The sequence below is a fragment of the Martes martes genome (genome assembly GCF_963455335.1).
Source record: "Martes martes genome assembly, chromosome: 7".
NCBI lineage: Eukaryota > Metazoa > Chordata > Mammalia > Carnivora > Mustelidae > Martes > Martes martes.
In genome coordinates, this window is record NC_137894.1 from 73,971,179 (window position 1) to 73,996,910 (window position 25,732).

The following is a 25,732-nucleotide window of genomic DNA, read 5'->3' on the forward strand; positions in this document are numbered from 1 at the left end:
GAAATTAATAAAAGGTTATACAGAGAGAAAGAATGCCCTGTCTCTGAGTATAATAAAAAAACAATGTTGTTGATTCCATCACACCTAACAATTAAGACAGAGTTAACACGATTTGGTTATTACTCAAAAACATCACACAGACTCCCAAGTCCTGAAGGAGATGGGTCTTTCCTATGTTACAGAAATGCATTCTACAGCATAAAGTAGAGAACAAGATGTAGTAAGGCATTCTAAAACTGATCCTGATTTCTTCCTGATACCTTGGTGTGTGTCTTGAGATCAAGTGTGCAGAGCTGATGACATCTTTGGGGAAGGAGAGTACACAACGATTGACTGGAAAGATGAGGAAAGAACAAAAAGTAATCATACGGGAAAAAGCATGACTCTATTTGAATTTGGATAAATTCAAAAGGAAAGAGCATAGAGTAAGCATTAGAGGGAACATATTTTAGCTAAAGGCAAAATCTGGTTACAGCTGGACACCTTACCACACAATGCCATTATGTGACATCTAATATCTTCTACTTAAAAATGTTCAGAGAAGTATAAAATGTATGGGCCAGAAGGTAGGATTTTTCTCTAAGCTTAGTAGTGAGTATCTCTTCCAGGTTTAAAGTTGTCTTTAATCTTCACAGTTTCAGAGAAATGCAGAAGCCAAAGAAGATTCCACAGAAGACCAACAGACAACTAAAAAAAGATGGGAAGTGGGTACTTGGGTTAAGCACCAGTTGGCTTTGAAAAAAATAGACTGAGAGTCATCTTAATGTTATTGCTCCAGATTTCTAAGAGTTCTTCTCAAGGGAATCATGGCAAACAGTTCTCTGTATTCATCACAGTAAGAGAGATATCCACACACAGAAGATGGTTATAAATAAAGAGTTGGCTACTTTACAAATGGGAAATATTTCTCAGATGCAGAATGAAAGAGAAAATTGTCTTTACTCTGGCCAAAATCCACTGCCTTAAAATTTCAGATTAATAAACAGCATTATGTTTTCTAAACTCCCTCTATAGAAGATCTAGAAGAAATGAATTTCTTACACCCATTAATTTTCAACCACAAAAAATCATTCAGCAACATTCCCTGTCCACTAAGTAATTTACAATTAATAATGACCACATGTGTAGAGCACTTGTCACTCTACACATTGCTGGTGAAAGTGTAAATTGGTACTACCACTCAGATATCTGTTTGGCATTACATACTGAAGCTGAAGAGATATAGTCTCAGCAATATGTAGGTATAGTCACCAAAAGACATGTACAAAAATGTTCCTAGCAGCACTATTTGTAATAACCAAAACCCGGAAAAAGTCCAGATGTTGATCAAAAAATAGAATAATTGTAGAACAATTTTTACAACAGAATCCTATTCAGTAATGAGACTGACAAACTACAGCAACAATGTGGGTGAATCAATCTCACAAACAATATTGAGACAAAGAATCCAAGCACTAAACGGTACATACTCTAAGATTCCACTTGTACAAACAGTACATACTTTAAGATATTATTTGTATAAACTTAGAGTACACACTCTAAGATTCCATTTGCATAAACTTCGAAGACAGGCAAATCTAAACCATGGTGCTAGAACTCAAAATAATGGTTATCCTTGGGGCAGGGAGTATTGTGAGAAAGAAGCGGGAGCTTGTCAGGAGTTGGTTAATACTCAGTTTCTTGATCTAGTTGCTGGTTACACAGAAGTGTTCCCATTGTGAGAATTAACTGGGCTGTACACTGTAATCTGTATACTTTTCTGTATGTAAATACAAAGAAATAAAGAGATTAGCAATCAATTGTGTTGTCTATGGAAGCAGACCTATCTACAGAGACCTGGCAAGCCAGAAAAGAATGGCATGATATATAAAGGGCACTAAATGAGAAAAGCGTGCAGTCAAGAATACTTTATTTACCCTGGCTAATAATACATTATATGTTAATAATAATACATTATATGTTAATAAAAAATAAAAAAAATTAAAAAAAGAATACTTTATCCAGCTAGAATGTCATTCAAAATAGAAGGAGTGATAAAAAGCTTCCAGGACAAACAGAAACAAAAAGAATTTGTGATTACCAAACCAGCCCTATAAGAAATTTTAATTTAATTTAATGTAATTTTAATTTAATTCTTATAAGAAATATAAGAAATATTAAAAGGGATCCTTTAAGTGAGGAGAGAGCCCAAAAGTAGAATAGAACAGAAAGGAACAGAGACAATATACAGAAACAGTGACTTAATGGGCAATAAATAGCACTAAATTCATATTTTTCAATAGTTACTCTGAATTTAAATGGGCTAAATGCCCCAATCAAAAGACACAGGGTACCAGATTGAATAAAAAAGGAAGACCCATCGATATGCTGTCTGCAAGAGACTCATTTTAGACCCCTCCAGATTTAAAGTGAGGGGATGGAAAACCATTTATTATGTTAATGGACATCTAAAGAAAGCTGAGGTGGCAATCCTTGTATCAGGCAAATTAGACTTTAACCCAAAGATTGTAATAAAAGATGAAGAATGACACTATATTATAGTTAAAGGGTCTACCCAACAAGATCTAACAATTGCAAATATTTATGCCCTAAGATGGGAGCAGTCAGTCACAGAAATCAATTAATAACAAAATTAAAGAAACACACTGATAATAATACATTAAGAGTAAGGGTCTTTAACATCCCCCTCACTGCAATGGACAGATCATCTAAGCAGAAGATCAACCAGGAAACAAGGGCTTTGAATGACATACTGGACCAGATGGACTTCACAGATATATTCAGAACATTCTACCCTAAAGCAACAGAACACACATTCTTCTCGAGTACACATGGAACATTCTCCAGAAAAGATCACATCCTGGATAAAAAATCAGGTCTCAACCTGTACCAAAAGACTGGGATCATTACCTGCATATTTTCAGATCACAATGCTTTGAAACTGGAGCTCAATCATAAGAGGAAATCTGGAAAGAGCTCAAATACATGATGTCTAAAGAACACCCTACCTAAGAATGAATGGGTCAACCAGGAAATTAAAGAAGAATTTAAAAAAATTCATGGAAGCAAATGAAAATGAAAATACAACTGTTCAAAACCTTTGGGATGCAGCAAAGGTGGTCCTAAGAGGGAAGGATATAGTAATACATGCCTTTCTCAAGAAACAAGAAAGATCTCAAATACACAACCTAACCCTACACCTAAAGGAGCTGGAGAAAGAACAGCAAATAAAACCTACACTCAGCATAAGAAGAGAAATAATAAAGATTAGAGCAGAAATCAATGAAATAGAAACCAAAAGAATAGTAGGACAGATGAATGAAACTAGAAGCTGGTTCTTTGAAGTTAATAAGATTGATAAACCCATGGCCAGACTTACCATAAAGAAAAGAGAAAGGACCCAAATAATTAAAATCATGAATGAAAGAGGAGAGATCACAACCAACACCAAATAAATACAAACAATTATAAGAACATATTATGAGCAACTATATGCCAAGAACAAATTAGGCAATCTGGAAGAAATGGGTGCATTTCTAGAGACATATAAACTATCAAAACGGAAACAGGAAGAAACCAAAAACTTGAAAAGTCCTATAACCAGCAAAAAAATTGAAGCAGTAATCAAAAATCTCCCAACAAACAAGAGTCCAGGGCTGGATGGCTTCCCAGTGTAATTCTACCAAATATTTAAAGAAGAATTAAGTCCTATTTTTCTGAAGCTGTTTCAAAAAAATAGAAGTCAGCATTTACTTGATCCCAAAATCAAAGACCACACCAAAAAGGAGAATTATAGACCAATATCCCTGATGGAGAAGATATTTGTAAGTGATATATCAAATAAAGGGATAGTATACAACAAAATCTATAAAGAACTTATAAAACTCAATACCCAAAGAACGAATGATCCAATCAAGAAATGGGCAGAAGACATGAACAGACATTTCTCCAAAGAAGACACCCAAATGGCCAACAGACACATGAAAAAATGCTCAACATCATTCGGCATCAAGGAAATCCAAGTAAAAATCACAATAAGATATACCACCTCACCTCACACCAGTCAGACTGGCTAAAATTAATAAGTCAGGAAACAACAAATGTTGGCAAAGATGTGGATAAAGGGGAACCCTCTTACCTGTTTGTGGGAATGCAAGCTGGGTGCAGCCACTCTGGAAAACAGTATGGAGTTTCCTCAAAAAGCTGAAAATATAGTTATGCTAGGACCCAGGATTTCACTAGTGGGATTTACCCCAAAGATACAAATGTAGTGATTCAAAGGGACCTGCATCCCAATGTTCATAGTAGCAATGTCCACAATAGCCAAACTATGGAAAGAGCTCAGATATTCATCAACAGATGAATAGCTAAAGAAGATGTGGTATATATACACAACGAATACTAGTCAGGCAGCAAAAAAAAGAAATCTTTTGCAATGGTGTGGATGGAACTAGAGGGTGTTATGCTAAGTGAAATAAGTCAATCAGAGAAAATTATCAAATGATCTCATTCATATGTGGAATCTAAGAAATAAAACAGAGGATTATAGGGGAAGAGAGGAAAAAATAAAACAAGACGAAATCAGAGAGGGAGACAAACCACAAAAGACTCTTAATCATAGGAAACAAACTGAGGGTTGCTGGAGGGGAGGTGGGTAGGTGGATGGGGTAACTGGGTGATGGACATTAAGGAGGACATGTGATGTAATAAACAGTGGGTATTATATAAGGCTGATGAATCACTGACTTCTACCTCTGAAACTAATACATTATATGTTAACTGAAAATAAATTTAAAAAAATTTTAAAAATTATACTGTTTAGGCATTTTCTGGGTTCTAATTAGAATTGTACATAAATACACATGTATATGTATATGTATGAGATGTCATGAATATTACCTTACATATATGCATATTTTACACTTTATTCAAATTTTTACACCATTTGAATTTTTACATATGAGAGAGAAATAAACATGGGGCAAATGGGAAAGCTGAACACTGCCTTGATCTGATGATATTAAGGAATTTGTTGCTGTGATACTGGTATTTTGATTGTGCTTTTTAAAAGTGTCTGTCTTTTAAATATATACATATGGAAATATTCAATGATGAAATGAGAGGATTTGCATAAAAATAATTGAGTGAGAGGAAGCAGATGGGAAATAAAGGCAATATGACTAGCCAGGTGAGTTAATTATTAAAACCAGACAATGGGTCCATGGTATTCAGTATGCAATTCTCTCTATTGCGGCATATTTGTAATTTTCCATAGAATGATTTAAAAAACAATAAATACTTGAAAAATCCCATTAAGACAAATAAACTTATCTCAAGCTTCTAGGCCAAGTGGCCTATTTAAGTAACACATAATTAATACATGTCAGTATAAAAATAGTTATCATATATTATATACACCTGTTATTAGTATTTTTTTCCACAAACCCTTTCTAAACTTCCATAAAGAACATTTCTAGTATTTTGCACAACCAAATGAAAACCTGAAGGATGTTAAACCAAATGTCATTTTGCATTTCTTTTTGAGTTATTCTAGACAAAATTGAATTTCCTAAGTGGCAGAATTGTGACTGTTCATGCTCTCCAAGCAGAGTTTAATGTTCTGAATCACGACAACTTAACCCCAACCCCATAATTAAAACTCTCTTTTATCACTAGAAAAAAATCCTAGGTTGAGCGATTTTAAAGTACTCTTATTCAAGGGGAAAAAATTACATTAGAAACCAAGTAAGTACCTCATCTCACTAAGCATAGGCAGAAAAAGGTATATTTTCCCTCTTGGTTCGACATATTTTTTTCCAACAAGCAAAACCAGAAAAGATGTGACCATAGTGTTTTCCAGCTCAGAGGAAGAAACCCTATTATGAGGCTTGTAAGAGTTAAAAAAGACATCCTTTCAAACACACTTTATTTCTTCATATATTTGTGAGCATATGTCAAGTGTTCAATATACAAACACGTTCCTGCTTGAACTTCTATTAAATTTCTGACAGCATGAAGGTAGGAATAACGTCTTCTGTACATCTTATAGCATTCCTTTGAGAATAAAGGAATGGGCCTTGTCTGAATCTCAAAAATCCTGAGTGCCACTAATAAGGAATGTTAGAGGGAAATGGTCCGTGGCTGTCGTAACAAGTTACCACAAACAGGGGTGGGGTTGGGGGGTTAAAACAACCTAAGTTTATTTTCTCACAGTCTACAGGTCTACAACCGCCACAGGTCTACAACCGCTATGTCTGTAGGCCATGCTTTTGCCAGAGGCTCTTGGGGAAAATCCGTTCCTTGCCTCTCCCAGCTCCTGGTGGCTGCCAACACTCCTTGACTGGTGGCCACATCACCCAATCTCTGTCTCTGTCTTCATACAGTCTTCTCCTCTGTGTGTCTGCTCTCCCTTGCCTGCTCTCCTAAAGACACGTGCGATGTTATTTAAGCCCCACTGGGATAATCTAGGGTAATCTCGTTTCAAAAATGCTTCATTTAATTCCATCTGCAAAGACCCTTTTCCCAAATAAGGTAAAATTCACACGTTCCCGGCATGAGAACTTTGACGTATCTTTGGCCCACACCGATGTCCCACACCCTCCCTTTGTTCGTTTTGCCATCATCACACGGGCCTGTTTCTCAAACTGGCCTGCTCCCTTCTGCCCCAGGGAACAGTGTTTGCCTGTAGGCCCTGTTATTCCCACCCTCTTCCCAACAGCCCTAGTATACTCTTTCAAACCAGCACATCTGAGTTTCTCACTTCCTGCTGAAGACATTAAGCTCTGCTTTGTGCTCTCCTTCAGAGAAATCAGCTCGGTATTTCATAGCTGATTATTTAATTTGTGCCTCTCTCCATCTAAATGCCACAAAAGCTGTTATGTTTCTATCCATGTAAGATCTCAATAAATATTTATTGAATGGATGAGTCTAACTCGAGCTCAGTGGAGGCCATAAGGCTTAGAGTGGCTGATATAACAGCAGAGGTCAGCGTCTTCTTCAAAATGGACAGAGAAAAGACTAGGATGTGCAGATATGGAGTAATTAAGTACTATTTGCTGTTCCTGGACAGAGTGGTGGTGGCAGTCACAGGGGGTGGAAGGAGAGTGAGCTCTCAGGGTGGGCTGACGACTCCTGCAAGGGCTGCCAACTCACAAGAAGAAAGGGGACAGAGAGCTGGTCACCCACCATCAGAGATTAAAGCGACCGGTACTTTTCTATGGAAAACAGCCCACCTATCATCTCTGGCATGCATGTGAGGTGTTACAAAACCCAGGCCTGAAAGATTATTGCAGCTCTTTAGCTAAAGTGACAAGAGGGGACATAAAGTTATTGCATTCTAAGGAGGGCGGGTCCTAAGGGGTAGGGTTGCTTTATTCCTTTTTTATCTTAAAAAGGATTTGGTTAAGCAAGACAGGAGCAGTGGCTGAAGAAATTGTGAACCGCGCTGCGTGATAGAGGGGGAGAGCAGGCTCATCTGAGCAGAGCCCTACATGCTTAATAAAAAAGCAAAAATTCCCCTGAGGCAGTGCAGCCAGGGATCTGGGGAGCAGAGAATACTGCATTCTCTGCTGGTACATATGATGCAAAGACTCCCACCTCTACAAAGAAACCCTCGTGTCCCCTTTGCTCACCACTGCCTTGTGCTAAGTTAAAGAAGCACGAAGACCTGCATGTGAGTTGCCCCTGGTGCCATCACAGTCACAGAAATGGGTACGTACAAGATCTGGAAGGCAAGAGGCCAATGACGCCTGGTTCCCACGGCAATCCACCACCGGGGAGAGCACGGACCAGCTTTCCTGTAGCAATCAGCTTTCTTGTAGCAACCTCACTACAAGGCAGTGCAACAGTGGTACTAAACTAAATGATCAGTAATGTCCCCTTTGCTTCTGGTGACAGAGGAGTATTCTCTGAGGATGGGGACATGGCCCTACACAGAAAGAAGTGGCTTCAGGAAGCCCTTCTGTCCATGCCTGGAGGTTAAGCATTCAAGCTCTAGAGACAGGACTGGGCTTGAATCCCTGCACTAGGATTTATTGGCCCTGTGACATTTAGCAAGTTGGTGAAACCCCTGAACTCCTCACTTTCCTCATCTGAGGTAAGGGGTTAACATGCACCCATGTCTCTCTGGGAGGGTTGGCAGAAAGGGAAGAAATGAGAACGTACATGTAAGCTGTTTAGTTCGGTAACCGGCATATAATTAGTGTTCCAATAATGTTAGCTATTTGTACTGTTGTTTCCATCCAAAAGCTCCTTTATGCTCAGCTACTGGCCTGCAGATATCACCCTGAATGTGGCAGGAAGGGAGGGTAACATCCTTAGGGGGATACCTTGTAGACAGATGTTCAAGTGATCAACCTCCTTGTGGCCACTGTCCCACCTGACCAGGGAGTTCCAAGTCTGATGCCAAAGCTTCCACAAGCCATGCATCCGAATTCTTCTGCTCCAGCGGTCACAGCAGCTGCTGAACCTGCTATGGCTCCTGACCGTCACCACACTGGTGGAAGGAGAAGGCTTCGGGCTGATCATCTTCTTTTGGATCCGACCAACCCCTGGGGTCCCGGTTGCCTCCTTTGCTGATAAAGACGAACAGGCTGGAATGTTGGTGCCCTGGCCACTTTGGGCACAGCTGCAGGGTGAACCAGTAGCACAGAATTCTCATCCCCAGGAAACATGAGGGTCATTCAGACCCAGGTGGCCAAGTGAAACTGGAGTTCAGGCCCTCAGTGAAAGCAACCTGGGCAGCAGGCTTCTGATGAGCGTGGGGAGGGAGGAATGGTGCTCCCCAAGGCACGGCACCCCTCAACCCACAGGGGGTCTGAGGACCTTGCCCTGCTGCTCTGAGCAAGCCCTCCTCCACAGAGATGGTGCCGGGGCTCTAAACCAACGGGGTGAGCCAGCAGGAGATGACAAGCAGAGAAACAGCAGCTCCCATGACCCAGCACCTACTCTGTGCTAGGAAATAGGCCACGTGCTTCACACGTATCATCTCTAGATATTACCGCCACCCTGAACTCTCCGCTTTACTGCTGAGGAAACCGAGGCACAGAGGGAAAAACCACACAGCTGGTATCAGGGCAAGACCCAAACCCGAGTCTATCTGACCCCAGAGCCCGAGCACTTTTTCCCACTCTATCATGCAGCTTTGGGCTGCTGACCCTCAGGTATAACCAAGAGCACGAGAGACTTTCATTTCCAGCTGGCGAATAATTGGGTAATTGAACATGAAGACACTGCCTACTAGGTGTTTGGTCACGTGAGTCCTCGGAATTAGGAAAAGCAAAACACTGCACCCTAGAGAAGACTGGAGTTACGTAGAAAAGACTATCTCAGGAAGGAGTTCATGGCCAAGTTACAGAGGCTGGCCTACTGGCAATAGGGGGCTCTGCCATCGCCTGCAGGGGACGAAGGGACATACCTAGTGAGGGACATGGTTAAAATGCTACAGACTAAGGTCTCAGATGCAGGCTTTCGCTCTTATAGCTTTTACTGGGGGAGGAAAATCCAAAATGAATGGCATTAGTTTGCATAAAAATGAATGTGAAGAAAATAAAATGATACAGCAGAAATTGGTTTTCTAAAGTTTCTTTTGTATCCTTAAAGTGTGTTATCAGACTGCTCAGAATCCAAGCTCTTTGGGAGCTGGGCACAGACCTGTGAAAGCTGCCTTGTGCCTACTGGAAGCGAAGGCTCTCCAACCAAACAAAGACTTCTTAAGAAGAAAATAAAAGTTGACAGGATATCGCCTTAAAAACAAAACAAACGCTCACACCACCCACTGGGCGAGTGTTCGTGTGCTGTGTTTTTTAGTACACTGACCAATCCGGCCTTCAAAAGAAAATGCTGGAACTTAGCTCTTAACAGGTCCAGCACTGTTCATGCTGAGGTCAGGGCTGTGGCACTTTGGGTGTTACCATAAAGCAGTCAGATGTGGTTCCCACTGTATTCTTCCCCTGAATGTACTGTTGCTTGAGCATTCAGAATATTCTCTGGGCTCTTCAGCAATCTGAGGATGGCACGGACAGAGCATACTCAGACCAGCTCGGTGCGTAACTGTCAGCCAGCGTTCGCTGAGGCCTATGGTATGCCAGGCTCTTTATGCGGTGGCTTTATTTAATTTCCACACCAAGCCTGTGAGGTAGGAGTTGCCCCTGTTGTGTGGGTGAGGAAAGGGATTCACGGAGGGCAGCTACCTTCTGTGGCCACAGCTAGAAAGGGATATGGCTGAGATCCAAAGAGAGCTGTGTCTGACGCCAGTCCTGCTTTTCTCCACACCCAAACCTTTTGGCATTTAATGACATTAAGTACCCAGCCTTCTGTCTTTCAGCTGAAACTCCATTAGCTTGTTGCTCATTTGCTCTTCAGAAAAGATGGGTAATCTCCAACACTAGAAGGGATAATTTCATACATGCCAATATGGCAGCGCCGAAACTTGTAATCAGGCTCCTAAGATGTGTTGAGCTCCCTGGACTGGACGTCATCTTTGGCCCCTCCAGAAAATTTCGATTCCTGTTTGAAAGTCACCAGTTGCTTTCTTGCCTTTTCCAGCTCGGTCTCTGACAGACAACTGATGACTCTCACTCCTTGTCACCAATAGAAGGAGGCTTCCAAATGTCAGAAGAGGATGAGGAATCTAGCATTTATTAAGCACTCGTTATATTCTGAGGCCAAGCAAGGCTGTTTCCGCACATCTTCTCACACCCTCACGATAGTCCTCTAAGACAGATATTTGTAATCATCATTTCGTACAAGTGAGAAAACTGAGGCTCACAAAGGCCAAGAGATGCTCTAGCTTACACAGCTCCCACCCCTAGTCAGGAGAACCCAGACTCAAACCCACATTTTTTCTGTCTCCAAAGCTTTTGCCCTTATGCTGAGTTACTTCTGATCGCTTTGATGCTGGAAATGGAAGATGCACAGATGACACACACAGAACTCTCACTTGATTAGCCATTTCTGGGCCTAGGTCTTCCCCCATGTGTTACTCTATGCATGACAGAAGACAGCCGCGTGTCAGAAGGGCTTCTGCAACTTCTCACCAACACGGTGTACCTGACCTCTCAGCACACATGCAGAACTCTCATCTTTTTAAGACCCATTAGATATTTAGGAAAATGATGCTCTCCGAAGCATCTCTCCTAAAAGCAAAACTTGAAAGTTCTAAGTGGGCTCATGAGATTAGGCTAAAATTAGAGTAATCCAAGTCACCAATCTAAGTAAATCATTCCAATCCAAATCTCATGTTTAAGACTGCACGGACCAAAGTATTTATGACACTAACCACATTGTATAATGCCAAGTGCTGTATCCTCAAAAGACTTCAAGTACTACCATCCTGTGCTTACCTCTAGGCAAAAATTAAACTGGTCACAGGGAAATTTAAACTCATTTCCGCAAAGCTCTCTCCTTGCTTGTGACCTGCAAAGTGTTTCCAGTCCAGACTCAGAGAACTCATTTTATGGAGAAGAAGCTGTCTTTCTTCTTCCAATTTCAACATTCACAGAGTTGTACTGTAACTCAAAATAAAATTAGACTTTGGAAGGAAGCGAGTTTGAAATATTATGTAGAAAACTTGGCAATAAGATCCCTAACATGTCACAGTCTTAAAGCCAGTGAATTTTATCTGGAAGGCTGGCTAACAGTGATTTAAGAAAATACCACAAACACACTTTGAAAATGAAGGAGGCATTGATGACCTGAAGTGCCCTCGGTTAGTACACTGATTTATGAAAATGAGTGATGCAAGTTTCCTCAGTGTCAGGTTGTATTTTTACCTGTAACACTCTTTGTAAAAACACAAAACCCGGGGCACCAGGGTGGCTCAGTGGGTTAAGCCTCTGCCTTCGGCTCAGGTCATGATCTCAGGGTCCTGGGATTGAGCCCCACATCGGGCTCTCTGCTCAGCGGGGAGCCTGCTTCCTCCTCTCTCTCTGCCTGCCTCTCTGCCTACTTATGATCTCTGTCAAATAAATAAATAAAATCTTAAAAAAAAAACAAGCCACAAAATGCAATATCAGCTAATTACATGAACCCAAAGTCCATTTAATAGGCTGACCTCTAAAATTAGAGGTAAAAACTGTCACCATACAAAAAGTTTCCAATCAAGAGTCCTTAAGTATCAACGCTGAACAAATGAACGCCTCCAACAGATACACAAGGAAATAAGGACCACAGGGTACTATAGCGTAATGATCAAAACAGGATACACAAATGTTTACCATTTATCACAGTGTGTGTCTCAACCCCGAATCCAATGATCTGAGAAGGTGTATACTGGGTGGTAGTAGTTGCTAAATAAATTCTCTCAGTGTTACTATCACCGCCACCACTGGCTTTAGAGGGGATGTCACTTTCTGCAATTGTCAATGTCCTCAGGGAAGATATTCAAATTACGTATCAGTCTTTAAAAGTTTTCGTAAACAATATCGTCTCTCTCCTAACTGATCAGTCACCCTGGAGGAACTGTGTTTTTCATTGCTTTGGTAGAATAAGAGAAAATGATTTCAGAATGAGGGAACAGTGGCCAACCATGATAGGTTGCAAGAGACCCAAGGAGAATAGTACTTAATAGTAGTTGAATAGGACATGGGAGGTGCAGAGCAATACAGAAAGGGGTAAAGATAATCTCTGCAACACATACAGAAAATCAAGTCCAATCTCAGAGTTAGGTTATTTCTGAAAACAAAAGTGATCTTTTTAAATTCCAAATTCCATGGAAAAGGGTGTATTGGGACTTCTGTTTTATCTTTATGTAAAACGTGGCCCTTTTGAATGTTTTTTTTTTTTATAGACCTCGTACAGCATTTGAATTTAAGTTCAAAAAATTTCATTCCCAAAAAAAGGTTGGCATAGCCAAGCTATAAGTAAATGGTCTATAGGACTCTGACATATGAAATATAACCCCTGACAAAGAAAAGTACTTATGTACAAAAAAAGGAAATGCATTAGCTTCAACAGAACTGCTCATAGGGGAACCAGGGACTTTGCTATGTCAGCAAAGAATTAGACTCCCCTGGATGAATCAATAAATGTCAGGTCCAGAAAGGAAATGTAAGTTTCCCTGTTTTAAACAGTACAAAAGGCCAAGAAGCTTCAGAACTAAATAAACGAGGTCTGACCTGATAATAGTGGACTAAAAGCAAGTCACAGATGTTTACATCCAGTCCAAATCAAACCTAGTATTAAAACTGAAACAACTATTTCAACCGGATTTCAGGTTCCAAAAGTAGAGCTCATCACTTGCAACTACCAAGTGCTAAGCACTGTGACAGGCCCCTTGGCTGTTAGGACATTTAGTTCACATAGCAGCTGGCTAGCTCTTAACCTTGCAGAAAGCCACGGTATCATGAGGGGTGGGTGGGGGCAAGGAGTGTGGTCTGAGGTCAATTCCCAAGGGCAGTTGTATGCTCCCGACTTTGGACAACCACCTCTAAAAATTGTAGAACAGATTACAGTCCATTGGTGAGAAGTTATTACTGTAGCAAAGGTTTCCATCCCCTAGGACTCTAGCTAGAGCCTGCCAACCATTTTTTTTTTTTTTAAGGATTTTATTTATTTATGTGAGAGAGAGGAGTGAGAGAGAGCATGAGCGAGGAGAAGGTCAGAGGGAGAAGCAGACTCCCCATGGAGCTGGGAGCCCGATGCGGGACTCAATCCAGGAACTCTGGGATCATGACCTGAGCCGAAGGCAGTCGTCCAACCAACTGAGCTACCCAGGCGTCCCTTTTTTTTTTTTTTTTAAAGATTTTATTTCTGCCAACCATTTTTAACTATGCATCCTCTCCATAAAAAATTTATGAGTATTAACTGCCAATATACACATATTTGTAAATTAAACACTTGGACTACTGGTCTAAAATATTATGGTGATTATAAAGCATGCGTGAATATATAAATTAGAAAACAATTACATTTTCAATAAGAATTCTATTGTTTTTGTCTCTTAACCCAGTGGATCAGGTGGCACAGTGTATTTAGAGACAATGGCTCTTTGGCCTTTCCCCTCAAACACTCTCACTAGACCCTCTCCACTTTATGGATCTGCATGCCCATAGGAAGTAACAGAGAAGGGGCATCTGAGTAAACACTTAGCCTATACAGCGGAGCCCACGTCCAGTTTCTTGGAACATTCAAACCCTAGGAGAGACATAGCTACTTGCATGATTAGCAGCCAAGCTCTTCCCAGGAGTGAGTGGTACAAATTGCTCCTACAGAGACACATGAAAAGGAAGAGCATGGAGAGATCCAGCCTCAAATTCAGCTTGACCACTAATCCCATCTCTCTCATCTAACCCACTTCAATCAGAGTTGGTCCCAAGGTCAAAAACCAAACTGGCAAGAAGATCTGAACATGTTGTTTCCCTTCCTTTGCCCTACTGTAGCTGCTCTATGACGTCAAGCAACCCATCCACCCGCTGTGGGCCTCATGTTTTCATGTGAACATTGGTGTTTGATTTGGGAATGACTGAAGATTCTTCTAGATATAAAATTCTAGAGTTCTAAAAGGAACTTCCTAAGAAGTTAATTTCCCTCAGTCTATTTGCTCAGTAGGTCCAAATGTTGGATCTGATAAAATGCCAGATGTGAATCATTAATTAAATGCACTGACCTAGAAAAACAGTATGCATATGTTTGGTTGACATTTACCACTTTCCCCATTCCTCATCTGACAACAATATAATAGAAGACGTCTAACGAATCTGTAAGTGAACAGACTGAAAAGATGAAGAACTGCCTCTTTTTTGAGGAGCATAAGGACTGACTCTAGGTAAGACACAGACCTTCTTCCTCTCTTTCTTTGTACACGTGCACGTGCGCGTGCGTGCACGCGCGCACACACACACACACCTGCAAATGCATAGGGAAATGAAATACTGCCCTAACCCTAATGGAAGCAGGCATCACATGTACCTCAAAGAGAACTTGGTCTAGAACGTGGTACCTCAAAGAGAACTTGATCTAGAACGTGGTACCTCAAAGAGAACTTGATCTAGAATGTTTTTAAGAATCATGGGGATGGTTAACTGGCCATGAAGCACACGAAGCGCGATAGGATATTTTACTTCTAAACAGTTCTGGCAGACATGGGTTTTGAAATAAGCTCCCACTGGTCCATGGCAGAGCCCTGCACAGAGAGCACAGTGCTGAGGTTCCCCTCTCACCCACCATTCACTGGTAAGTGTGCATGTTTCCTTTAACAAATAATCTGTATGGTTCTCAATGTTCTCACCTGTAAGATGGGTATTAACAACAACAACAAAAAGGTGGGGTGGGGGAAGACCAAGTTCCTGATTTCTCACTGTGAACATTGAAAAAAAAAAAAACCAACATCCAGCAACAGGTAAGTGGATAAATGCTCTATTGTACTAAAAAATCCATTTAAATTACCTTTACAAAGAGTGGATAATAAAAATCTTTTTTACTATGTTAAATGAAAAAGAGAGGACAAAACAGACTATTAGATAGGGGAAGCATACTAAAAAACAAGAAACTGAAAAGCCAAATCAGATTTTTAAGTGATTTTTCCTACTGTTGTTCGCTCTTTCTGTCAGTGGCACTTTCTATCTTCCTGATGACACATGTACATATACTGGGAGAAATATACTTAAACAGTCATGGGTCCCCAAACACAGTTGATTCCTACCTACCTGCAAGATGGAAAGGATTCTAACCAGAGAAACACACTTAAACATAACTGCTGCTTGCTCGTCTTAGCTGGAAACCAGAGAGGGCCATTCTCAACTCTATTGCTTCCTTTTACGAAAATGAGAACTCAATTCTCAAGGCATCAAGGCTTGCCATCTCCGACCCACCTGCCAGGCGTGCTCCCCACCCAACCCTGTAGACTTCTGAGAGCAGCATAATTTGTGAAACTGAATACAGACATCAAAATGCAGTTGGGCATGGGGTCTATAACCTAAGCCACGTGGGATCCACGTGTGGTGGATGAAAAACAATTTGAGTTAAAAGGGTATGTGTGTGGGGGGAGGGCAGTATGAATATACTCAGAGAGAGTTTCAATAAAACCAGAGTTTCCATTTTTCCCCTGAAAGCCCTTTTTTAGGAAATATAGAACTGAAATCGATTCCTGTGGGGAAAGAGTATTCAGGGAAAGTTTTGATATATTCAGTGCTATTAAATGGTCATTTTTTCCTCCATAATATGAATTTCCTCAGGAGAAACAGTCAGGTACTTTACAAATTGAGATAACAGCTTCCCCACCGTATGTTACAATGGAAGCATTTATAAACTGCTCATTTTGGATGATTGTAAAAGCCTGAATAAATCAGGGAAATCCGTGCTTTTCTGCCTAGTAACTGGGCTGATAGGCAGAATAATAACTGCTCAGTAACCTGATGAATTCCAAGAGGAAACAAAATCACCTGGCAGCATCTTAGCATGAACAACAGCAAGAAAAAAACAAAAAGGGCCACACCAGCTCCCGTTGGTAGAACGCAGAGTGAATGTGTGGGCTCACGCCTGGAGCTCCGCCCCAGAAAGTGTGTCCTTGGTGCAGTCTCAGAAGAGTGGAATATGCCTGATTCCCTCCCCGCCCCCCGCCAGGCACTTCAACCATTCCACTGGGGACAGAGAGGCATCTACAACCCGGTTTCAACCCTCTAGGGGTTGGCAGTCTGGGGACACAAACAGAAAGCAAACTGACAAACATCCAGCAGGACTAAGTGCTATTACAAATACGACATGGGAAGCTGGGGAGAGATGTGCTTAAGCTTGGAGCGCGGTAACCAACTGGTCATTTATTCTTCACGGTACTGGACAACCTGGAAAACTCACCGTCCTTGGGGTTATTTATAGTTTCTTGTGGAAAATTCTGCATATGGTGCAGCATGACTGTAACTGGGATGGATTCTGGGAGATGAATATCATTCATATTTGTTCTCTCTTTAAAGGAAGGGTAACAGGAAAGACTTGGGCAAATAAGAACCTGATCTGGGCTGAAAAGCTGGGTCCACAGGCGTTTGTACCAGCCTCTCCCACTTCTGCTGTTTGCTTAAAGTGCACTTGACTGACCCCAGAGAATGTTTTGATTTATTTTGTTTCCATTTTTTCTTTTGATCCCATGAAGATAGGTGTAGGAAAATAACATCTCCCATTTCAGGGACAGGAACTCCACCAACCAAGCCAATTCTAACTCCCCACGAAGTTGGATAAAGAGGCCTAAACACAACTTTAGCTTCCAGTGTACCCGGTAAGGCACAAACACCCATGAAATCAGACAGGAAGTCTTCAGGCTTTCAGAAACACAAGTGTGATGTGCATTCCCCCCCACCACGCCCACTCCATTTCTAGTTTGGCAGGGGCTGGTGCAGAATCATTTTGGAACGTAGAGAATTAAGAGGACCTTGGTTTAGAAATTGGGAGCCAGAATGACTGTGAGCTCCCTGGTAGGGATGGGACAAAGAGGGGAGGGGAAAGCAAGCTTCAGAGGGAAAGGGAAAAAAAAGTATGGAATGGGAAGGGGGAAACTGCCAAGACAAACCTGGGCTTTCCTGTGGTTCTGTCTTCTGTGTGTCACAGAAGCCCCTCATAGACGTATATTAACGTGTTTTCCAAAAAAACTGCAGATGAATTACTTTTGTATGGCAGGAACCAGTGGGTGTCCCATTTAATGACAAGGTAATAACATTGCTCATAAAGCTGGAGACCTCTTATGTATCAGGCCTTATTTACACACAGAGTTCAGTTCATCTTTAAGAAGTCCTTGGGGATACAGATATTATTTCCATTTTACAGATGAGAAAACTGAGTCTCAAAGAGCTACTATAGCCAGGATTTCCCCCTAAGTCAGTCTTACCCTGAAGCCTGTGTTCTGTACAGCTGGGCTAGAAGAAAGCAGGGAGCAGCAGTGACCGCCAGCATCCTCAAGTGCCTGACTACACAACTGACAAACGGAATTCGCCAAGATCACCAACTCCTACACATGGCAACTTAGACAACCACCACCACCTAAGAGTGCAGGTGCATGGATTTAGACCATAACCTCCTGGTCAGCGGCTGCAGCCAGGTACACAGAGGCTTGCTGGCCATGTTCCAGGAGGAGGGCTGCCTCAGTCTGCGATCGCCCTACCCGATGCTTGCTCTTACCTTTGCCATCAAGTCAACGTTAATCAAAGCGAACATAAGTGAATCCGCTGTGAGATGGCTGCTGTTAACAGTGGACTGTGTGGTAGAAGAGCACACAGATGGAGTTTCCTTTTTAAATGAAATGTTTTGGCACCAGTCTCTGTCAAGAGTTTTCCCTTGTTTCCATCTGGCTTTAGTACTGGAGCGCATACATGAGAGAATGGAAAAAGAAAACTCCGTTGGCGTGCTAAACCACTAGAAAAGCTCAAGTGGTTGACAGCATATCCTCTAAACCTTCAGAGATTAAAATGCTCTGCTCAAGGAATGCTGCCACATTGTTTTTAAGGAAGGGGAGAGTTTTGTTTCTCAGACCGAGCACTGTCCTGGAAAACAAATGAAAAAGCTGCACACTTGGGACGAAGATGGGCCCAGCCGTGCGTCCCGCCCCGTCCCGCCCCGTCCCGCCCTGTCGCTCGTCAGCGGCAGGGCCCCTTGCACCATCATGCACTCGCCCACTTGAAGCCTTGGCTGGTTGGTCTGCAGAAGCCACATCACAAGACCGTTGTGAGGATTACATGAGATAATACCTGTTAAGGGCTTAGTTATCCATTTTTGGAATGTCCTATTCACAAGGCTTTAGGAGACATAAATATTATTACCACCAGTTTTCACAGGAAGAGCTCTAGAACCACCAAAGAGGCTCTGAAAAAAAAAAGTGTTCAGACATCCACTTTTTTTCTGTTACATAACTGAACAAAACAAATTCATACACGTCAGTGTTCCTGTCAGGAGCCTCTCTGAATTTTCTCTAAGAGTCAAACACATCCAATATCATTCTGATATGCTTTCTTAACAGTCCAGTTATTGGTGCACAAGATGGTCACCATCCAGCTGAAACCAACCAAGGCCTAAACGTGTAGGAAGTCAGAGTAATACCAAGACATGATTCTCTTTCAAGTTGTATAAGGAGGGACAGAAAAGAGATTTAGTTTGGGAAATTCTTGCTCATAAAATTCTTCTGTGGGAGGGGAGCACAGTGGTTAAGGCGATACAGACCTACAATCAAACTACCTGCATTCAAATCCCTGTTTGCTAACTCATAAGCTGATGATCTTGAGCAAGATAATTAATTTAGTCCTATATGTTCAGTTTCCTCTTCTACAAAGTAAAGACAGTACTGTTATCTACCCCATAATACTGCTGTAAGGACTAAATGAGTTAATATATATAAAACAGAAGGAACCATGCCTGATATAGGAACTCAATTAATACCATTACTACTACTAGTATTATTACTATCACTAATTCGAAGGTGGGTTCGGTGCCAACCTAACTATATTGTGCAATGAATCCAGTGATAGGGGCGTGGCAGGAGCTACATTGAAGGTCATTTATGAATGACACCTGGTGACAGGATCTACTGGGCCAGAAGACATTTCAGAAAACACTCTCTCTTCTTTTACTTCCACCAAGGATTATTGTTGTTACAAATGTTTTCATCAAATGTGTCTATCCACATACAGAAAAAAGCCAAATTCTCCATCTAAAGTGTAACAGGATACTGCAATTTTAATAAAATAAGAGAGGATCTAGAAAGAATTATAATCAAGGCAGTAGAAATAACTTTTTATTGCATCGTCTTCTAGAGTGGCTTAAAGTTTTAAGGCTAGATTTATATGCTAAATCTCTCTAATAAAGAGAGAAAAGGCTTACTCTGATGCATATTACAAATGTAGGACAGTCTATTAGTCAATAACCTCAGAAATGGTAAGATACAGTGTAAGTCAAAACTGTTCAATGTCTTACCAGTTTTGAAGGGTGAGGGAGGAATCTACGCCTTAAAACATGGCCCTCTCTACACCACACCCCTTTCATGACTTAAGTCAGAAGAAATGAGGTGCTGGGGCAGTGCAAGCACGGCCAGTTGGGTAATAAGGACTGGCTGGATTTCTCAGTTTGTCATTCCCAAAATGGCGACTCTGGGATGTCATGACCTTTGATGAGCACTGGCCCCTTCACCTGTGAAATAAAAAACATACCACCTCACAGATAGGAATGTTGCGAGGATTAACTGGAATTATAACAAATAATATGAACAAAGGATTTTTATTTTTTTCTACATAATTTCCTGAAAGATTCATAGTTCTAGTAATATGTACTACTTCTATAAATAAAGAAAAATAAATACATATCATTATTACAGTTGTTTTATATTTCTTCTTTCCCTGTGAATACATTTGTATACCTCTGAGTTTGGTGTGGATTTTTTCATCTTCCTGGATAAGAACTTTTGGAAAGTTAATTCTTCATTCCTAAATAAACCATTCCTATCAATATCAAATTTCATTTGTCTTGTATTCTTCTCTTCTCTTGCTCTTCTAATATTTAGAGACCTTGCAAAAGGTCCAGTCAGAATTAGAAAGTGGATAAAGAAGAATTTCTTTCTAGGGGCCCCTGGGTGACTCAGTTGGGTAAACATCAGACTCTTGATTTCATCTCAGGTCATGATCTAAGGTTTGCGAGACTGAGCCCTGTGTCAGGCTATGCACTCAGTGTGGAGTCTGCTTGAGAGTCTCTCTCTCTCTCTCTCTCTCCCTCCCACGACTCACTCTTTCTAAAATAAATAAATAAATAAATAAATGTTTTTTTTAAAAAGAAAACTTCTTTCTATGCCAGATCGCTGACAATTAACTTTGCTAACCGTGATTCCAATAATAGCCTATAAGGAATGCTCTCAACCCCTCATAAATGCTTTAAGTGTCCATTTCCTATTACTTAACAGCCTGAACTTCTCCCCACATGACATGTGTGGAATAAGAATAAGATCTGGCATAAAACTTCCAAGAAGTCCAGAATCCTCAAACTCAGAACCCAAAGAAACCGTTGAACTTGTCAGTTGAATAAAGTGAAGCCCAGAAAAATTCAGAGCTTGGACCATGGCCAGTCAACACAAAAGAGACCAACAAGTATTTTTTGGATAGAATGTAGTACTGAGACTGTATCATTATGTCAGGTGGACCGAGAAGACACCCCAGAGTGTTAACTCCCCAACATAGTGAAGCTTTTCAACCTCAGCTTCAGAATCTTCAGCATAATAACTTTCCAAACACAGTAAGTTTTACCACTCCCCCTGGGGCTGCAGTAGTAACACACCTAGATCTAGATTTTGGAAAGTTCTCAGGGTGATTCTAAGGGACACCTAGGATTGGCAGCCACTGAGATAAAGAGCAGTACTGCCAGGTTCTAGGCTCCCATCCCACATCATTACCTTCAGCGGGGATTCATTTACATAAATTATTTCATCAAAGACCATTCAGAACTGTTTTTTTAAATAAAAAAATTTTGCTCTCTAACCATCTAAAATCATTTTCAAAAGATTAAGATTTTGTTTCAACAAAACATGTAAAAGAATGTATTAATCACAAAAATTAAAATTTCTTAATGCTTCTTTTTATAGGGACAATGAATAAAAGCCAAGAAAAGATTTTCATCCTCTCATGAATGTGAAGGCTAGCATTAGACACTGCATATACTGAATTAAAACAGGATCAGGAAGACAGGTAGCATAAAATTATGGAAGGTTCAGTAGATAACTGGCCTCTAATAATGAACTGATTTTTAACTTCTGAGCATATTTCCAGTTTAGTTTTATAGAGCCAAATATCACTGAGGGAGCAGCCAACTGTAGAAATTATTGTAGGTGGGGCTCGCTTTATACTTTGAGTTAACAGTCCTAAGTTTCAAAGTCTAAACTATAATCAGGTAAGTAGTAAGCTACAAATTTAAAAACCATCTTCTGTTTAAGCACAGTGGATAATGTATCTGTACTTGGCAATGTGCCAGGTGCCATAAGGCCCTTAGGAGGCACTGACATTTAGATCCAATCGATGCAAACACAGGTTTACATGATACACACCTGCTTCTGTCCGAGGGCTCAAAAAGGCCACCTAGGAGAACTTCTCATTTATATAAAGGTGAGGGTTAGCTTCTATCTTCCTCACGGAGCAGATAAGAGATAAGGTCAATAAACTCTTACCATCATCCAACTAGTGACTCTGCAAGAGGTTTTCTTTTCTTTTTTTAATCAATTTTGTGGATATATTTGCATATAATAAAATGTACCTGTTTTTAGTGTGCAGTTTGAGAAGCTGTGAAAAACATATCCACCCCAAGTAACCACTGCCACAAGCAACATCTAGAAAACTTTCACCACTGCAAAAAAACTCCCTCATGCTCCTTAGAGTCAGTCCCCGACCCCAAGCCTATCGACCACCAATGGGCTTTCTGTCACTACTGCTTAAGTTCTGTCCATTCTAGAATTTCATTTAAATAGAATCATACAGCATGCAGTCTTCTCTCTTTTTTTTTCATACAACATAAGGCTTTTGAGTAATCCACGTTGCTGTGTACACTGACAATTCACTCCTTAGGGAACATTCCACAGCAGAGATAGAATATAATTGTTTATTCGGTCACATGTCAATGGACATTTGAATTCCTATTACTGATTATTATAAATAAGACTGTTATCAACCTCTGTGGACATGTCATTATGTGGACATTTTTAAGATTTTTTTTTGATTTATTTGACAGAGAGAGATCACAGGTAGGTGGAGAGGCAGGAAGAGAGAGAGGAGGAATCAGGCTCCATGCTGAGCAGAGAGCCCGATGCGGGGCTCGATCCCAGGACCCTGAGATCATGACCTGAGCTGAAGGCAGAGGCTTGACCCACTGAGCCACCCAGGTGCCCCTGTGGACATGTTTTTATTGCTCTTGTGTAAATGCTTAGGAATAGAGTCTCTGAGTCAAAAGTGCATGTTTGAATTTACAAAGAACTGCCAAATGGTTGACCAAAGCGGTTATAGCATTTTTACACTCCCACCAACAAAGTGTGAGAGCGCAAATTGCTCCACGTGCTTGCTAACACTTGGTATTGTCAGTCTTCCTAATGTTAGCCACTGCCTAAAAGAAAAGCAGAAACCAGGCTTTAAGAATGCAAATCAACTGAAGCGCGTCAGCACATAAGCGTCTGCACACTATTCAAGTTGCCATCTGGAAAGTCCAGTGAGAAACACTGAAATTCTATCCCGTGAATGAACTGGAGAGGTTATTTCTCTCCTAACACAATCACGGCTAAATAACCCAAGAAAGATCATCTTATTTCCCCTGCTCTATCATCTTTCTGGATTCCTCCAGAGGATATGCAATTCTCTCCAAAAATAATAACTCTTGGGATCACAGGCCTCAACCTTACAGATTTTAAATTCTGCCATACACTGGGGGGGCGGGGTGTGTAGAGTTCACACATATAAAAATCAGTAAGACACGGGATATATAAAATACCCATGCTTATATGCATATGTTGCAAGCTTTGAAAGCTGCGATAGTCTTCCCTTAAAAAAATTTAACTCTTTCTGTTGTTTGAAAAGTTGTTAAATATTATTGGCAGACGTTGCCCTAATTTGAGCAAATTCTGCCTGTTCAGAATGGAGAGCTGGTTTTCATCAGGCAAACTGCAAGAGCGGAAGAGCCTGGCCTCCCAGAAAGCTTGGTGGTTCACACTAATAGCAGGAAGGACGCTCCCATTCCAGGGCTCTGCTTCCACTTTGCACCCGCCTATGTGAGTGGATCTACAAAGAAGTCATCCTTAGACCGAGAAGGAGAAAAGGAGCAACTCAAAATCCAGCGGTCTTTTAATGAGACTGCCCTTCCCTCTGCCGGGAATGTTTGCGGCACATACACCATCTCTTTTCAGAACCAGGGAGACTCTACTTTTCTCGTAGCTCTGGCTTCTTCAAGCTGGGCCAAATTCTCCTCACATATGCATTCCCATTACTGCATTTTTTCCCCCTTTTTAGCCTTTTTGCAGTTAATAATCATATTTATTTTAGTGACTAGTTGATTAATGCCTGCTGCTCCCTCTCCCTCAAACAGAGTCAGCTTCGTGGGTTTTTCTCCTAACCATATATATGCCTGTGCCTAGTGCGCTCAGCACATAAAAAGTACTTAATAAATATCTGAGTAATTAATGACTTGTCAATTAAAACATCACCTCATCAGAGATGTGAGCAATACGCCGCTAAGCTTCACATAAGTGAGAAGATAAAGAGAACTGTTCCCTTCTCAATGAGAAGAAAAATCAAATTGCAAAAAACTTGGGGGTCAAAGTTGGCCTGGTCTTCTCCTGATGCAGCTTCCATTAAATCATCTGCTTAAACGAGAGATCTACTTTACCAACTATCATCTCCCAATTCAGATCCATGAAAAGGAGAAAGGCTATCAGGATCAACTATTTTCCTCTGTCAGAATGGAATTCTGAAAAAGCAAGTCTCATAGCTTCGAATTTAAATGTAACGTCTGGGTAATCAGCAAGGGAAATGTCATTACTGGAGGAGTCCAAGTCAGGATCTCCCGTGGCAGGGGGATATGGTTCTGCTGTTTCTTGAGACAGGCAGGCAGAGTCCCCGTTTCCCTCTTGCAGACTTCATGATCAGAAATAGGCTGACAGCAGCATATGCCTCACATGCAAACAGACCGCCGGCTTTTCCAGTTAGAGAGGTACATACCAGGCAACACTCTAGGGACTCTTAGATCATCCATCTTTTCTTCAACTACCCATCTTCAAGAAATCTCCATGAGGGGCACCTGGGTGGCTCAGTCATTAAGCATCTGCCTACAGCTCAGGTCATGATCTCAGGGTCTGGGATTGAGCCCTGCATCAGGCTCCCTGCTCAGTGGGAAGCCTGTTTCTCCCTCTCCCACTCCCCCTGCTTGTGTTCCCTCTCTCGCTGTGTCTCTCCCTGTCAAATCAATAAAATAAAAAAATCTTAAAAAAAAAAAAAAGAAAATAAATCTCCATGAAACACAGACCGAATAGAAATTAGTGAAATTACAATCACTATGGGTCCCTACTCAGCTCATGTTCGGCTCAGCCCAAACACACACACGAATTTACTGTAAGGTATTCTATTCATTATCAGTGCAAGCAAAACTCTGGAATTGAAATTTAAGACTACGAAGATGTTTTGAAGACCTGAATCTCATTAACAAAATACCAGGAAGGTAATCAGGAAAGGCTACTTCTTTCTTTCACTTAGTCAGTAGATATTAACTGAGGGCCTATTATATGCCAAGCACTGCCCAGCATGCTAAGGAAATGCAAACGTCGTCCAATTATAACCCAATTTTACTAATCTAATCCTTATTTGGAATTCAGAAAGGAAGACCAATATTGCAAGGTCAATTCTCTCACACTCATTTAAATGAAAGCTTTCTCCTAACCACTGAAGAAACATTCTTACCAAAAGGTTATGTTGTCATTTTATTATAAACTGAGATACAGGGGCACCTAGGTGGCTCAGTTGATTAAGTGTATGCCTTCGTCTCAGGTCATGATCCCAGGACTCTGGGATCAAGCCCCCCGTCAGGCCCCTGCTCAGCGAGGAGCCTGCTTTTCCCCCTCCCTCTGCTGCTCCCCCTACTTGTGCTCTCTCCTGCTATCAAATAAAGAAATAAATCTTAAAAAGGAAATAAACTAAGATACAGTCTTATCATTATCTTTACATAGTCTTCTTTTTTTTTAATCTTTACATATTCTTTCTGGAACAAACCTATCTATACACTGAATTCTGATAAAGAGCAGACGCTTTTT

At 41.0% G+C, this 25,732-nt stretch overlaps 1 protein-coding gene across 4 annotated transcripts in view; it reads right to left on the reverse strand.

The window, feature by feature from the left end:
- The window catches only part of STXBP6 (syntaxin binding protein 6), a 256,274-nt gene that overhangs the window by 147,981 nt on the left and 82,561 nt on the right, over window positions 1-25,732 (reverse strand). The window lies entirely within an intron of this gene.